The 16,591-nt window shown below is 34.7% G+C and overlaps 1 protein-coding gene and 1 pseudogene across 11 annotated transcripts in view; one reads left to right on the forward strand and one right to left on the reverse strand.

Moving 5' to 3' along the window:
- LOC143048112 (dorsal-ventral patterning tolloid-like protein 1) overlaps window positions 1-16,591 on the forward strand; it is a 153,512-nt gene that overhangs the window by 88,663 nt on the left and 48,258 nt on the right. Inside the window, exon 1 of one of the 11 annotated variants that reach the window (XM_076221586.1) lies at window positions 6,002-6,102. The exons of the other annotated variants lie outside the window; for them this stretch is intronic. The gene's annotated coding sequence lies outside the window, so the exon portion shown is untranslated. Of the gene's footprint in view, window positions 1-6,001; window positions 6,103-16,591 lie in introns of those variants that run through there. 11 annotated transcript variants of the gene reach the window in all.
- Window positions 14,499-15,697, reverse strand: LOC143048801 (uncharacterized; annotated as a pseudogene).

The raw sequence follows: 16,591 nt of genomic DNA on the forward strand, positions 1-16,591 counted from the left end.
CAGAAACCCCACTTCCGGTTAAAATCCAACATGCCGGACATTGTACTTAAATAAGCCTATTTTTTAGATTGGGTAATTGAAATGTGTTTTAACGTATTGCTACTATCATTACATTGTGTAGGAACCTTTCTTTGGTGCTTCTGATGAATACAATGTATAAGACATACGTCTTTAAAACCCTTACTTCCGGTAATATCCAAAATGGCGGACATAGAAATATCAATTTTTTTTTCAAATTTTCAACTTTTTTCAAAATGTAAAGAAAATGATTTTATTTTGTGCTGGTCATTAAACTTTTGGCTTAAAGTTATCCCCAAAACCACTTATTCTAGCATGTTGTAAATGTTTAGATATAAAGTTCACACTTCCGGTAAAATATGACGTAAATTTCAAAGATGAGTCCTCAATCTATTTCTTCGTATAGAGTTTTGGATAGATTGATTAAAACAAAATAAAATCACTATAGTACTAAAAAATATTTAAAATTACTACTATTTGGCCAAGAATACATGTTTATTCACAGTCACCACCACATGCACAAAAGGCAGTACAAGGGAGACCCGATTTTTCACATTAAAAATAACTGCGGCATCCTTTCTTACATCCATAATGTACAAGCTTCTGAAAAAATGATGAGGTTTCAGAAAGAGTTTTTGTTAAAAGAGACCCTCTTTGTCCCTTCGCAATCCATTAGTGACTAAACTAGGTAGCATAAGAGTCATTCCCAAGTTCGTCTCACATGTTTATTCACAGTCACCATGACATGCATACATCGCAGTGCACGGGATACCCGATTTTCCACATTAAAAATGACCGCGGTATCCTTTCTTACATCCACAATGTACAAGCTTCTGACAAAATGATGAGGCCTCAAAAAGAGTTTTTAAAAAGTTATCCTCTTTATCCCCGCCTGGAGTTGGTAGCATAAGAGCCAATCCCAAGCTCGTCTCCCTAAACACCTACCTAAGTATATTGCATGATTTACATGCTTGAAAAGACAAGACCAATATGAGGGAATAGCCTCAAAAAGCCTTCCCTTTTGCGCAAATAGTTATTTTCTTGCTTCGTTAACCATGTTATACCCATCTGTTAAGTTTGTGTGATCTTGCAGTAAAACCCCGGTGTTTTAGTCTGATTAATCATCATTCTTTTTGTTAAAGTCACATCTTCAAATGCAATCAATGTCTCCCACATAGTCTTTTTTTCCCTTTCAAGCAAAGAGAGAACCATATCACAACAGGTAAAGGCATGGATAACAATAAGATCACTCAGATCACTCATTGCCTAGTGCATTTGAAAGGCCATTGAGAGATATTAATCCAAAGTCTTTTGCCCTCCCAAACACAATCCATAGTTCGTCTACCCCTATGTGACGGAATAGCGAAACAGTAGTGACAGCATCATCATTAACGACTGTTCGAATCATGACTCGTTTAAGTTCGTGTTTCACTGCATCAGACACATGCACCATGATTTTAGTGTCTGCCTCTAATTGTGAACTTGGTGCTGAACTTGAAATACATCACGTGGTGAATAAGATAGAATATCCTGACCATTTGTTGCTATAACTACCATACGCATCCAGGACTTCATCCACTCGTATTTCAGTTTCAAGGTATTTTATTAAGGTAAGGACATAATACCCAATCAGCATACTCGTTAGGCCGCACTTCACAATCGTAGAGCTGATTTCCAACATTTAAAAGACTGTGGTATTGTTTCTCACATCCATAAATTCCAAAAACACATATTTTCTTGCCTTGTTAACCCAATCTGTTTCTTTTTTTCGATCTTACAACAAAACCACGTATCGTTTTCAATGACATTAAACTAATCAAATCCATCTGGTGATGTTGGCTGGTCAATCATCATTCTAAATGCTATAGTCACATCTTCAAACTCTATTAATGTCACCAACGCAGTTCCTTTTCCAGCAAACGTGTTATCTTTTAATGCCTAGTGCATTTGAAAGGTCATTGATTGATATATATCTTATACTTTTTCCCCTTCCAAATGCAAACCAAAGTTTGTCTGCCCCTATGTCACGGAATAGCGAAACAGCAATGACATCAGTATCGACTGTTTGAGTCAAGACTCAGTTAAGTCTGTGTTTCACTGCATCAGACACATCGATCTTGATTCTAGTGTCAGCCTCTTCGTGTAAACATGGTGCTAAACTTGAAACATCATCAAGTGGTGGATAACACTGAACATCCTGAGCATTTGTTGCTTCAACAACCTTGTACTCAAAATTGTATTGAAAAAGCTGCTGTGAATGAAAACTTAAAAGTTCTTTCTTACTGTCGTCATCTCTCAGAAAACTTTGCCAATTTTGAGGATGTTTTTAATCCTGGATTCGTCTGTGTATTCCCTTTCCCCTAAATGTTGCTCTTGCTTCTTTTGGCAGCTTTCAAACTACCAGTATTGTCTATGTTCACAACCGACACTACATCCACTGTTGTTACAGTTTCAAGGTGTTTCCTAACGAGTATGATGATTGGGTATTATGTCCTTACCTTAATAGCACCATGTTCACATAAAGAGACTGACACTTAAATCATGGTGCATGTGTCTGATGCAGTGAAACACGAACTTAAACGAGTCATGATTAACATTCACTGATGATGCTGTCAATACTATTTCGCTATTCCGTGACATAGGGGCAGACAAACTATGGATTGTGTTTGGGGAGGCAAAAATCTTTGGATTAATATCTATCAATGGCCTTTCAAATGCACTAGGCAATGAGTGATCTCGCACACTTATTTCTGACCCATACCTTTACCGGTTGTGATACGGTTCTCTCTTTGCTTGAAAAGGAAAAAAAGACTGCGTGGGAGACATTGATGGTATTTGAAGATGTGACTTTAACATAAAGAATGATGATTGATCAGCCTAAATCACCGGGGTTTTACTGTAAGATCGCACAAACTTATCAGATGGAGCTAACATGATTAACGAAGCAAGAAAGTCATTTTTTGCACAAAAGGGAAAGCTCATTATAAGTGAGGCTATTCCCACGACTTGGTCTAGTCTTTTCAAGCATGTAAATCATGCAATATACTAATGCAGGTGTTTAGTGAGACGAACTTGGGAATGACTCTTATGGTACCTAGTCTAGTCACTAATGGATTGCGAAGGGACAAAGAGGGTCTCTTTTAACAAAAACTCTTTCTGAAACCTCATCATTTTTTCAGAAGCTTGTACATTATGGATGTAAGAAAGGATGCCGCGGTTATTTTTAATGTGGAAAATCGGGTCTCCCGTGCACTGCCTTTTGTGCATGTGGTAGTGACTGTGAGAATAAACATGTATTCTTGGCCAAATAGTAGTAATTTTTTTAGTACTATAGTGATTTTATTTTGTTTTAATCAATCTATCCAAAACTCTACATCGAAGAAATAGATTGAGGACTCATCTTTGATATTTACGTCATATTTTTACCGGAAGTGTCAACTTTATATCTAAACATTTACAACATGCTAGAATAAGTGGTTTTGGGGATAACTTTAAGCCAAAAGATTAATGACCAGCACAAAATAAAATAATTTTCTTTACATTTTGAAAAAAGTTGAAAATTTGAAAAAAAAATTGATATTTCTATGTCCGCCATTTTGGATATTACCGGAAGTGAGGGTTTTTAAGACATATGTCTTATATATTGTATCCACCAGAGGCACCAAAGAAAGGTTCCTACACAATTTAATGGTAGTAGCAATACGTTAAAACACATTTCAATTACCCTCCCTAAAAAATAAGATTATTTAAGTACAATGTCCGCCATGTTGGATTTTAACCGGAAGTGGGGTTTCTGAAGACATCTAATCTATTTAATTTATCCAAAAGTAGTAAAAATCAAAGGTCTGTACCAAATATTATGATAGTACCATGATAAGAACACATTTTTACACGCTATCCTTCGATATTGGGCTGATTTAAGTATGATGTCCGCCATTTTGGATTTGACCGGAAGTAAGACATTTTTTTCAAATGCCTCCCTATCTGAAATAAAAGAGTAATAGTTGAGGAAGGTCTATGCCAAATTTCATGCTTGTAGCAGGATGTGCACAATTTTTCACAAAGCCGCCGGACTATATGGACATACATTTAGTATATTATGAACATGCATTACTATAAATAAAGGGTATTTGCTCTTTACTATCAATTCTCAGTTTATAAATCAATGATTTTTTGTAAAAGATTTTATGACTGGATAACTTCAGAAAAGGTATCAAGTCATAGGCACTTTGGGACAGGACAATTGTTTTTCTTGCCCGGCTCCTCCTTCTCTCCAATGTTCCCACTTTTTTTTTTTTTTTATCAATTTCACTAACACCGGACTAATTTTAGCGCTTATCGTTATATTATGTTCATCATCATTCCTATAACAGGGGTCTCTGACATATTTATTTTTTTTTGGGGGGGGGGGGAGTCGATCCCGGATCCCACTTACACTATGTACGTAAGCCATTCTTTTTTGTAATTTCCCTAGTCCAAATAATCATGACGTCTCAGTGGCAAGGCTATTTTAATTTTTTTTCTGGGACACCTTCCTACGACCCAGAAAAAAAATTAAAATAGCCTTGCCAGACGCTTATCTGTATATTATGTTCATTCATTCCTATGGCAGGGGTCTCTGACTCATTGGGGGGGGGGGGGGGGGGCATCCCGGATCCCACTTACACTATGTACGTAAGCCATTCTCCTTTCTTGTAATTTCCCTAGTCCAAATAATTATGACGTCTGGCAAGGCTATTTTAATTTTTTTCTGGGACGCCTTCCTACGACCCAGAAAATAATTAAAATAGACTTGCCAAATGTCATATTATGTCTATAATTTCCCATGTCCCGCTAGACTTCATTTACCGTTTTCACGGCACGATACTTTGACTTTCACGTGTTACGCTGTAACTGCCGCGGATAATTAACTTGAAAATGATAGCAGATAGCAAATACACTTTAGTCGTATTTACTTTGAAATGATAGCAGATAGCAAATACACTTTAGTCGTATTTACTTTGAAATGAAAGCAGATAGCAAATACACTTTATTCGTAGCATATGTATGTTCACTGTAAACAGAAAACGCCATCCGGAAGTCTGGTCTGACTTAAAATTTTGTCCAAAGACGGAAACAATATCCGGATGCCTTTTTGCTTGTTTTTCTTCCAAAATAGCTCAATCTGTATAATCTTAAGAATGGATGACAAATGCAACTATGCACTGTACCTATAGGACACAGAGGCATGATGATTAATTTATTGTGGAAAGAAGAGAAGCGACACAAAAAATGAGGTCTTCTCGTTTGATAGTATAGGTGCAAGTGGTATGACCCCTTAAATAGTAAACATTTCATAGAAAACAGTAGACAGAATCAGGGACTTTCTATACTAACATAGAAAGTCCCTGACAGAATACAGAGAGTCTCTAGCTATATATTGAAGTAGTATAATCGTAGTTTACATGTAGATAAACGCCAAAAATAATTCTACTCTCTAAGGAGGTATAATAATTGTGGTTCTTGCTATCTAAACACCATGATATGGAGAACGCTCGGAATGGATTATTTATTTTTCATTTTTGTTATCTATCATACGATTGGTTGTACTTGTGTCACATGTTTTACAAATTTTAATATATATATGCAACTGGTATGACCCCTTAGATAGTAAACGTTAACATTTCAAAGAAAACAGTAGACAGAATACAGAGAGTCTCTATATATATTGAAGTAGTATAATCGTAGTTTCCATGTAGATAAACGCGAAAAATAATTGTCTTCTATAAGGAGGTATAATAGTTGTGGTTCTTGCGATCTAAACACCATGATATTGAGAACACTCTGATTGGCTTATTTATTTTTCATTTTTGTTATCTATCATATTATTGGTTGTTTCAAACCGGAAGTCTTATCTATGACTAAAATTCAGTCTAATGACGGAATCATATCCGGACTCCTTTTTTGTCGTTTTTCTCCCAAAATAACTCAATCTGAATAATCATAAGAATGGATGACAAATGCCACTATGCATGTTACCTATAGGACACAGAGGCATGATGATTGATTTATTGTGGAAGGAAGAGAAGCGACACACAAAATGAGGTCTTCTCGTTTAATAGTATAGAAGATATTTGCACATTTCAAGCAAAAGACATTTACATATTACAAATATAAGACATTATATGTCTGAAAGTTTGCAAATAATGGGACACATGTCTTCAAGTTGTGAATAATAGGACTTGTGTCTTAAAGTTACAAATAACGGGACTTTATATGTCTTAATGTTGTTAATTATTTGACACATGACTTAAAGGACTGGACACAGAAAATATCGTTCACATTCAGATGGTCCAGTACAAACACCCCAACTTTGATAAATCTAGTCAAATCTCTCACAAAGAAAAGTATTCTCTTAAATAATTCAAAAATTCTCTGCATTCCCTTCGTTTGTAATAAAAACTCCACAAATCTCTAGTGATTTGCATGATGTTCTATAGAGAGCAGAAATCAGAATGCATGACATCTCTTTTAGAGCTTAGTAAATGTTTTAACGCCTGAGTCAGGTAACATTACGAGCATTCAATCCAATATCTGTTTACCTGTTAATTAAATGATAAACCAATACCCTTCACACCTGACCGTTATTTGATTGTGCCAGAAATCAGGATAGAGCTGCCGTCAGCTTCCTACTCTAATTATTATCCTTACCTGCCAGCAGCATACTGAAGTATTATAGAATCATTAGTATGCATATCATTAATATTGATAGTTTATTGAAAAGCAGACAGGCTACGGAAAGGAATAGTAATTGTGTTTTATTTTAAAAAACAAACTATTCTCCCTCAGGCAGGCATCTCGTACCATTGATAATGTACTTGGTTGATATTTTCAGCTATAAGGAAATTCTACTTATGGTTGAGAAGACAATGTTTTGTTACTTAAAGATAAAGCAATGTGTACAAGCATCTCTTCTCTATTAAGCCAAGGGTTATAAACCTATTTTGATATTTTACAATTGATTTAACAATTGACTTAAAAAAAATTGAAATCATCAGTTTTTAGTAAACATTTCCATTCTCAATTTTATTTTATGAACTGACATTGTATGAAAAATATCAGAAAATTTACATAGCAGTAATGCAACAATATGAACAAATATATATATGGCCATTTAAATATAGATGTCTGCTTAAGTGTTTTTCATACCTAGCAGGCCCCCTGAGTCTTAGGTCTGTCAGCAAGCCCCCCTTATGAAAAGTTCTGGGCCGCCACTTTAAAGTACCATAAAATAAAGGTAATTTTTCCCAAATATTGTTAATATGATTTGAAAATAAAATGGTTTATGTCCTCATCTATCAAATTTGATCTACCCTAAAAAAAAAATCTTTGTCTAATTAAAGATCATGAACTGACAAAAAGTGCTAGCTACTTAGATTGAAATTGTTTGCTTTTTTAGCTCACCTGGCCCAAAGGGCCAAGTGAGCTTTTCCCATCACTTGGCGTCCGTCGTCGTCGTCCGTCGTCGTCGTCCGTCGTCGTTAACTTTTACAAAAATCTTCTCCTCTGAAACTACTGGGCCAAATTTAACCAAACTTGGCCACAATCATCATTGGGGTATCTAGTTTAAAAAATGTGTGGCGTGACCCGGCAAACCAACCAAGATGGCCGCCATGGCTAAAAATAGAACATAGGGGTAAAATGCAGTTTTTGGCTTATAACTCAAAAACCAAAGCATTTAGAGCAAATCTGACATGGGGTAGAATTGTTTATCAGGTCAAAATCTATCTGCCTGGAAATTTTCAGATGAATCGGACAACTCGTTGTTAGGTTGCTGCCCCTGAATTGGTAATTTTAAGGAAATTTTGCTGTTTTTGGTTATTATCTTGAATATTATTATAGATAGAGATAAACTGTAAATAGCAATAATGTTCAGCAAAGTAAGATTTACAAATAAGTCAACATGACCAAAATGGTCAGTTGACCCTTTTAAGAGTTATTGCCCTTTATAGTCAATTTTTAACCATTTTTCGTAAATCTTGGTAATCTTTTAGAAAAATCTTCTCCTCTGAAACTATTATGCCAAATTAAACCAAACTTGGCCACAATCATCATTTGGGGTATCTAGTTTAAAAAAATGTGTGACGTGACCCGGCAAACCAACCAAGATGGCCGCCATGGCTAAAAATAGAACATAGGGGTAAAATGCAGTTTTTGGTTTATAACTCAAAAACCAAAGCATTTAGAGCAAATCTGACGTGGGTTAAATTGTTTATCAGGTCAAGATCTATCAACCCTGAAATTTTCAGATGAATCAGACAACCCCTTGTTAGGTTGCTGCCCCTGAATTGGTAATTTTAAGGAAATTTTGCTGTTTTTAGTTATTATCTTGAATATTATTATAGATAGAGATAAATTGTAAATAGCAATAATGTTCAGCAAAGTAAGATTTACAAATAAGTCAACATGACCAAATGGTCAGTTGACCCCTTTAGGAGTTATTGCCCTTTATAGTCAATTTTTAACCATTTTTCGTAAATCTTAGTAATCTTTTAGAAAAATCTTCTCCTCTGAAACTCCTGGGCCAAATTAAACCAAACTTGGCCACAATCATCATTGGGGTATCTAGTTTAAAAATGTGTCCAGTGACTCGGCCAACCAACCAAGATGGCTGCCATGGCTAAAAATAGAACATAGGGGTAAAATGCAGTTTTTGGCTTATAACTCAAAAACCAAAGCATTTAGAGCAAATTTGACAGGAGATGAAATTGTTTATTAGGTGAAGATCTGTCTGCCCTAAAATTTTAAGATGAATCGGATAATTGATTGTTAGGTTGCTGCCCCTGAATTGGTAATTTTAAGGAAATTTTGCCGTTTTTTTGTTATTATTTTGAATATTATTATAGTTAGAGATAAACTGTAAACAGCAATAATGTACAGCAAAGTAAGACCTAAAAATAAGTCAACGTGACCAAAATGGTCAATTGACCCCCTAAGGAGTTATTGCCCTTTATAGTCAATTTTTAACAATTTTGATAAAATTTGTAAATTTTCACTAGCATTTTCACTGAAACTACTGGGCCAAGTTCATTAAAGATAGAGATTGTTGTAAGCAGCAAGAATGTTTAGTAAAGTAAGATCTACAAACACATCACCATCACCAAAACACAATTTTGTCATGTGTCCTTTGTTTATTATTCACATACACCAAGGTGAGCGACACAGGCTCTTTAGAGCCTCTAGTTTTTTTTTTACTTTCCTTCAAAAAACAAGATACATATTTTTACTGTCCCTCAAAAAACAAAGTATTATTAAAGTCTTCCCATAGAGTTTTTTTTTAATAGCATGTTTTTGTTAAGACCACTATGAGATCATTGATCCAAAAACATTGTTTTGAATGGATTTAAAAGTTACTGTTTCTTAATATGTATTGCAATAAAAATTCTGCCCAATTGCAATTTGTTTCATTATATCAAAATGTTTACTAGTCAGAAATTATAACCAAATTGCTGTGGTAGAGAGTCTGTGTCACTGTGGTCATATTGTCTAAGTTAGTTGATTAGATGAAAAAAGAAAAAGTTAATACAATCTTAAAGATTATATTTCCATTTCATCTCTACTTTTATAGTATGGCGTACTAGAAACTTATATGCAATAGTCCTAGTAGTTTTTACTGTAATGAATTGCAATATGTAGAGTGATTCCCCAAGTGAAACACTGACTGTCAAGTCTCAGTAATTGATATTTGAATAGACATGTTAGCTATCTTTATCACTTTCTTTGATTGAAATTTTACAGGAATGATGTTAGATTCTTATTGAAATCGGTTATTTTATGTCGGTGTAGCTTATTGAAATCCGTTATTTTATGTCGGTGAACTCCAACCACCATTCATGGAGCATTCTGTCACAATCGACACCACAAAAGATATTATTTGATATACCGGTAAAAACAAAATGTTGTATGATTGCCAGTAAGACAACTGGATTCCTTGAAAACCAAAGGACAAAATGTAAATGATGACAGGTCACTATACAACTTTGAGCATGGACCATACTGTATAGTAAGCTATAAAAGGCCCACTCCCAGGGATACATATGAATGGTTGGTTCTTTATAAAACTTTGAGTGGCTTTTTATTAGGCTCTAGTCATGCTTCAGTGATTTCCTATATAATCAACTAAATTTTTCCCACAAAAGGGGGGGGATAACCCCCAGGGCCCACCTGGATCCGCCTACAGAATTTGATGCCAACCTGCATTTTAAGATGTCTGATAATATGGAATGTAGTTTATTATGGTCAGGGTTCTATTCTTGAAGGTACTTTCTGAATTCTTTTACCATTATTTTAATGCTGTATTCACACAACATATTTGGCCTATCAGTCTTCCCTACACAGCTCAAAATAAAATCCCTTATTATGGTTTTCTAATATCAAAAGTGTTGACCTGGCTTTGATTATCAGATTTGTCTGATATTGTTGTTAAAATAAGCTCATATTTTATGATATTATTATGGAAAAAAACTGAACAACTGTGAAGAAATTATCGTTTTTTATATGAATCAGATGAAGTATTATAGTAGCTTAGTTTGATCAATCTTCCTGAACATTTATATAATATTTGCCACTGGATATTTAGTGAACATAATCAGTTAATTGTATAATGAAGAAAGATGGATAATATTAAGTTATTATGATAAATCTTCAAATAAAAAAAATGAAAAGATTGGAAAAACCTCCAACAAATCCTTAAATGAAGCTGTTTGAGATGATTTTCAAAGATACATATTTTTGTAATGTGATTCCATTGCTGAATATTGTAAATCTAAAAGTATTTTATATTACTGGAAATAGTGATAAATAATACTGTGTAGGAGTGTTTCAAAGTGGGAAAATGATATCCTGGAATAGTGATGTAACAGGGAAAACGATACCTTCAGAATGAAAATAGGAAATATCAGTAGAAAGTTATAATTTGTATGAAATAATACCATGAAGAGTCTTAAGGACAATGTAAAACAATATTCCTGTCAAACTGTAATGACAAAGAAAAATAATATTGGATGTCATTTTCATGGGACAATGTAAAATAATACTTTATGTCAAACTATAAGAACAACTTAAAATATCATATCACTATCTAAAAAATATTCTCTTTGGTGTGGAAGTGTACTGTAGGTTGTGTCACATGATTTTACATCATAACTCTTTGTTTTAATATCAAGATGTCAACTGTTATTTCAATTGTAAAGCCAAGATGGTAGTAATAGTAAAAGTGAAAAAATTTCAGATAGTATTTCATGATCACATATCAATATATAATATTCTGGAAATTCCTTTATTATTATGCAATGTTTGTAATAAAATGTAAAAAGTATAAAATGCATTTTTTGAAATGTTAAGACAAAGGATTTTCAATAGAGACATATATACTGTATTTATATGTCTCTGGTTTCAAAGATTAAGACAATGGTTTATTATACAAAAATTGCATTTGAAATAGACATATATTTCTATTCTTATACACTGTCAATTGATGAATAAACATCTTTTTAGCATTTTTTATCCTTCAAATAGTCAGTAAATGCACAATAAATATACTTTTGACCCATTCATAAGACTACACATTATTAAGTTGCAGATCGAGGATTTAAAAAGGTGGGCAGGCATGACAATCATCTTTAGGAGTCTCTTGTAAAAAGGCTGTGCGTTTGGTCTACTCTTCTTTCTCTCACATGAAAAGTGTTAATGTATTTTAGGTAGAAGGAAAATCATTACCTTTAGAGCAAGAGGGTATCAGTCTTTTATGATTTGTACAGAAAGAATTCAGTACTCCTTGTTAGAGTGATGGTTGTTCATTATAGTTATAGTGGTTTATAGCCATCATCTATTTCAATTGACACTATTCAGGTATTCTTAATGGTTTCCTCCTTTACAGACTTTTCTTCTGTTTTATTCTTGAAGAATGGTTTCTAGTCCAGTCATTCTATCCAAAATATGACCAAACCTCAAACTAATTGCAACAGAATGTTCTTCTAGTTTTCTAAGCTGGTTTAGGTGTACTGTTGAACATGAAAAAAATCGAGAATGTTTGGATGAAGAGAAATTGTTAATTTTGGGTGAAAACCTTGATTTTTGGTGAAAAATCGCTGAAAACTGAAAATTTGCTGTGACTCAAAAACAAAAATAGCAACTTGCATAATTTTTAATGAAGTCAATAGATCTTATTACAGTAATGATTTATTTAAACGTTGATGAACTGCAAAGATCAGGAAATTGAAAATTTTGGGTGAAAACCTTGGATTTTGATGAAAAATCGCTGAAAACTGGAAATTTGCCGTGACTAAAAAACAAAAATAGCAACGGAAATTGTTAAGAAAGTCAATAGATCTTATTACAGTAATGATTTATTTAAACGTTGATGAACTGCAAAGATCAGGAAATTGAAAATTTTGGGTGAAAACCTTGGATTTTGATGAAAAATCGCCGAAAACTGGAAATTTGTTGTGACTAAAATATGAAAATAGCAACGTACACAATTTTTAATCAAGACAATAGATCTTATAACCATTAATAAAAAAAAAATAAACTATGATGACTTTTGAAGTATAAGAAGTGATAATTTTGGGTGAAAATGTTAGTATTTTTGATAAAAACTGGGAATTTATGTTTTCTAAATAAAAATCAAATTATATCATAAGTTTTCAAATTAATTTTATATATATACGTTAAGTGTTAGATGGATCAAATAATGACCAATTCGTAAATTCAATAGATCTTATAACAACAATAAAAAACGATTGACCGGTATGATACTTTTGTTTTAAACCAAAATATTTACTTTATATGATAACAAAAACATGCAATTGTTTTACCGAAACCCCTTAATTATGCTTATTATGTTTTTTGCGTATTCTACATAAATTTTTTGAAGTTGATTGTCACTTAATCGTCCATGTCAACTGTTTTGCTCCAATTTGTACAACCAGTTCCTTTACATTCGCCACAAGCTATTGAACATTCAAGTCCATTTTTTCTACAAGTACATCTTTTAGTGTCACAGTTTGTCTTACAATTGCATCGAATAATGTTCAGCAATTTAGAGGGAGCTGCATCCATTGTACACTTAAGTGGAACAAGGTTTCCATTAGCGACTTTCCAACCCCATTCACACGGATTTAGATTGTCCTTGTTTATCCACATTTTCATTTGATGATACACCCTCTGGCTATGAAATGAAGCCGCATTTGATGTTGGCGGCAAAGTATGAATTTGAACGCATGTTTTGTTTGTCAATACTCTTGCAGCAAACTTCCTGTAACGAAGAACATTCAGTCCTTCATATGGAGCACGATTATATAAAGAGGAAATAATGTTTTCACCAGCAGAAATAACATCATCCTTTGCGTTAGCATTGCATAGTAACTGTGCCTGAGTCTTAACAAAGTCATTCTCTCCAAATTTCTTTAGGGTCGCTGCCTTACTGACACCGAACATTCTTGAAGTTGTGTCACAACCACTGATAGCATGAATTAAAGGTAACAGTGTACATAGCTCATCACCAAGCAGCAATTTGGTCTTCAAAATATCCCATATTTTAATATGTGTGTTTACTTTTGGCACATTGCCGGATTTGAATATCAGTGAATTTGATGTAACGTCCGCATGATGAAGGAGTAGTACCAGAAGATCAGTGTCCTCTCCAAGCAAAACAGTTGGTTTTGTTTTCGCTGATTCGATTGCAGTAAGTGCTATCAAAACATCAGCATCGGCATCTGTGTGTTTAGTTTCGATTCCCTTTTCTGCCATCTTTGCACTCAAGAGATTAATAAAGTTTTGCTTATTTTCAATATTTGCTAGAAATATTTCTTTTTTAGATTTGAAAGGAGTTTTATCTGTGAATGAAACTTTTGTGCCTATGATTCCTTTGGTGCGCCGCTGGTCAGTGGCATCTTTAGTATCTGGACCCGAAGCATATCCATCAAATACAACTATAGCTTTATTGTATTTCCGTTCTACGCTGTCAATGTACCTTTGACAAATTTCACCGAAAGAAAGTCCGCTTTGCCAGTGTATACGATGGAGAAGAGAGCCGCCATCAATAACATACTGAGTTTCGTCGTTTTCGCTCATTTCGAATGCGCAACAATCGCCCTTTCCCCAAATAGCATCTGCAAGACTAGACTTTTGTGCTGTTCGCATGAGACCATTTGGATCAAACATTGAGCTGGGATGACTACAGAGTTCATAGGTGAATATTTCGGACTGATCTTCATATATGCCATTTGATGCAGCAAGAAAGCGCTGGAAGAGAAGCTGTGAATCAACAATAATGACATTATCATCAACTTTGATAGCCGATTTTGCACTTAAGATAGTGGCCTGTTCTTTCCTTTTAAATGAAAATTCATCTATTTTTTTTCCGTCCATGGACTTCAGTATTTTAATGCCTAATTCCTTCGAATTATCAACACTGACAATTTGTCCGCCGAGACCCCTGTTTCTATGTTTCGCAAACTCGTTCCTTTACAAAAGGATTTCTGCTAATAAGAAACGTTAAAAATGTTTTCACATCTTGACAGTCTCTAGATCTCCTTGACTCCCCACCTTCTTTATGTTGGTCACTTGTTCCATAATTGACTCCAGTAAACTCTTGCAAAGCATTGTTCATTTCCGCGCAGTCTGGCATAGATAAAATCCATTGGGCTCGCTGACCTTCTGACATACCTCTTCCTCGAGTCATACCGCCTGTCATCTTTAAGCTTCTCATTAAAACCTGTTCTATGACCAAATCAGAAGAAAGACCTGCCCAGAATTTATCACTCCTTCTTATAACATGATGGCCTGATTGTAGAAAAGCTAATACTTCAGGATGGGTTGTTTTCAAGTTCTCCATTTGTTGTAAGTATACCCGTGATGATTTGACATACAGATTGTGTCCCGAAGCTGGAAGATACGGAAGCATGTCCTTGACTGTTTGTAAATGTAGTTCCCAGTTACCAGTCCTTTCAGCTTTGATGAATCTACGGAGAATATCTATCATATCCATATATTGGAACCATAGTTGTGAAGTACGAAAACTTTTGTGTGTCTCCCGAAAGTTATCTATCCTAGATTTAATTTGATCTATTAAAACATTGCCGCAAGCTTTTTCGACGGATATGTCCCCTTTCAGTAGTTCATCCAACATCGCATCTGCTTCATGCAATTCATCCGAAAAGTCCTCAGCGTTAATATCGGTATTGTCGATATTTATGTAATTTGCTGGATTAATATCATTGGTACCAGTCTCATTTTCGATTTCATCTGGAAGTGGTATGCCGTATATGTGTGACAAGATTATTGACGTGAGAGCTGTATCTATCAAAAAATGTGCTCTTACTGCTCGTGCAATAGCCTTTCCGCTAGTCATATGAGTTACTGCATTTGGTGCATACACTGTTTCAAGTAGCTCAGTAATTCCTGATCCTTCCATCAAGTGACCAATACCGCCTAAAAAACTCATTTCTAAATGAAAGCCTCCAAGTCTCAAGATAACTGACTTTAAAGGACTGTTCAATGGTTCATCTTTAATTATGTTCATTGCCTTTCAATAGAGGGGTTGATCAAATGTCAAAATAGGTACACAATGTTGAGCCTTTGCGTGCTTGCCTATGAAGTTAAGTGTTGAATTTATATATGTCAGATCACTAGGATTCATGTCTATCATTGGCAAAAAAACAACAGATGATTTTCCTGGGTAGTCACCGTCCATCACTTTGTGCATAATTGCTGACCAACTGGGTCGGTTGCATGTCAAAGGCCAGCATACTTTTGACAGAATGTCTAACTTCCACGTTGTATCGATCATATTTGGCCCATAATTCATGGCTGCGAACTCTGCCTGTAACGATTGTTTAGATTGCATTTTATAATATTCTATGTTAATTTTTGCTAGGTCAGAGACTTCCTTTAGTGTGGGAGACAGCCTAGGGACAGCTTTGTCAAGTCTGAATCCCGGAGTGACAGCTGCAATCATGCCCATACCATGAAATGTTCCATGACCATCTAAAGTTCTCAGATTATGGTCTACGTTATCAGCTATGTACTGAACGAAAGTGCCATTCCCAAACTGTGTGTTGGTTCTTTCATGAGCAGCAGCAGCAGCATTAAGTTCAAATCGTTGAACCTCTGTGTAGGAAGAAGCGAAACCAAGAGTGTTCAAAGTGTCCAATAAAAATCTTGATCCAAAGTGATGGTGCATTTGTACACTGAGGGCAATTTGTAGTGGTGCAATAAGTGTTCTTGGTCGGGAAGCCTGAATAATAGCTTGACCAACAGATGCAACTTTAACAGAAGAGTCGTTTTGACTAAATAATGCACGTAGTAATGTTTGTAACGAATCTGGGACAAATATAATGTTTTGCTCTGAGTTTATTTCAACAGAAGACGGATATACAGCTTTTGAATCTTTAAGACTCATAATATCAGCTTTTATTAACTTAGCTGCTGTTTCTATCATCGATAGCTTTTCCTCTTCTGGACTCTTAGATGATGGCCTTCTGTAAAATTCGTTCAGAATAGATGATACTGTTCTCCTGAATGTGACTATATT

This window comes from Mytilus galloprovincialis, chromosome 10 (assembly GCF_965363235.1).
Source record: "Mytilus galloprovincialis chromosome 10, xbMytGall1.hap1.1, whole genome shotgun sequence".
NCBI classification, from domain to species: domain Eukaryota; kingdom Metazoa; phylum Mollusca; class Bivalvia; order Mytilida; family Mytilidae; genus Mytilus; species Mytilus galloprovincialis.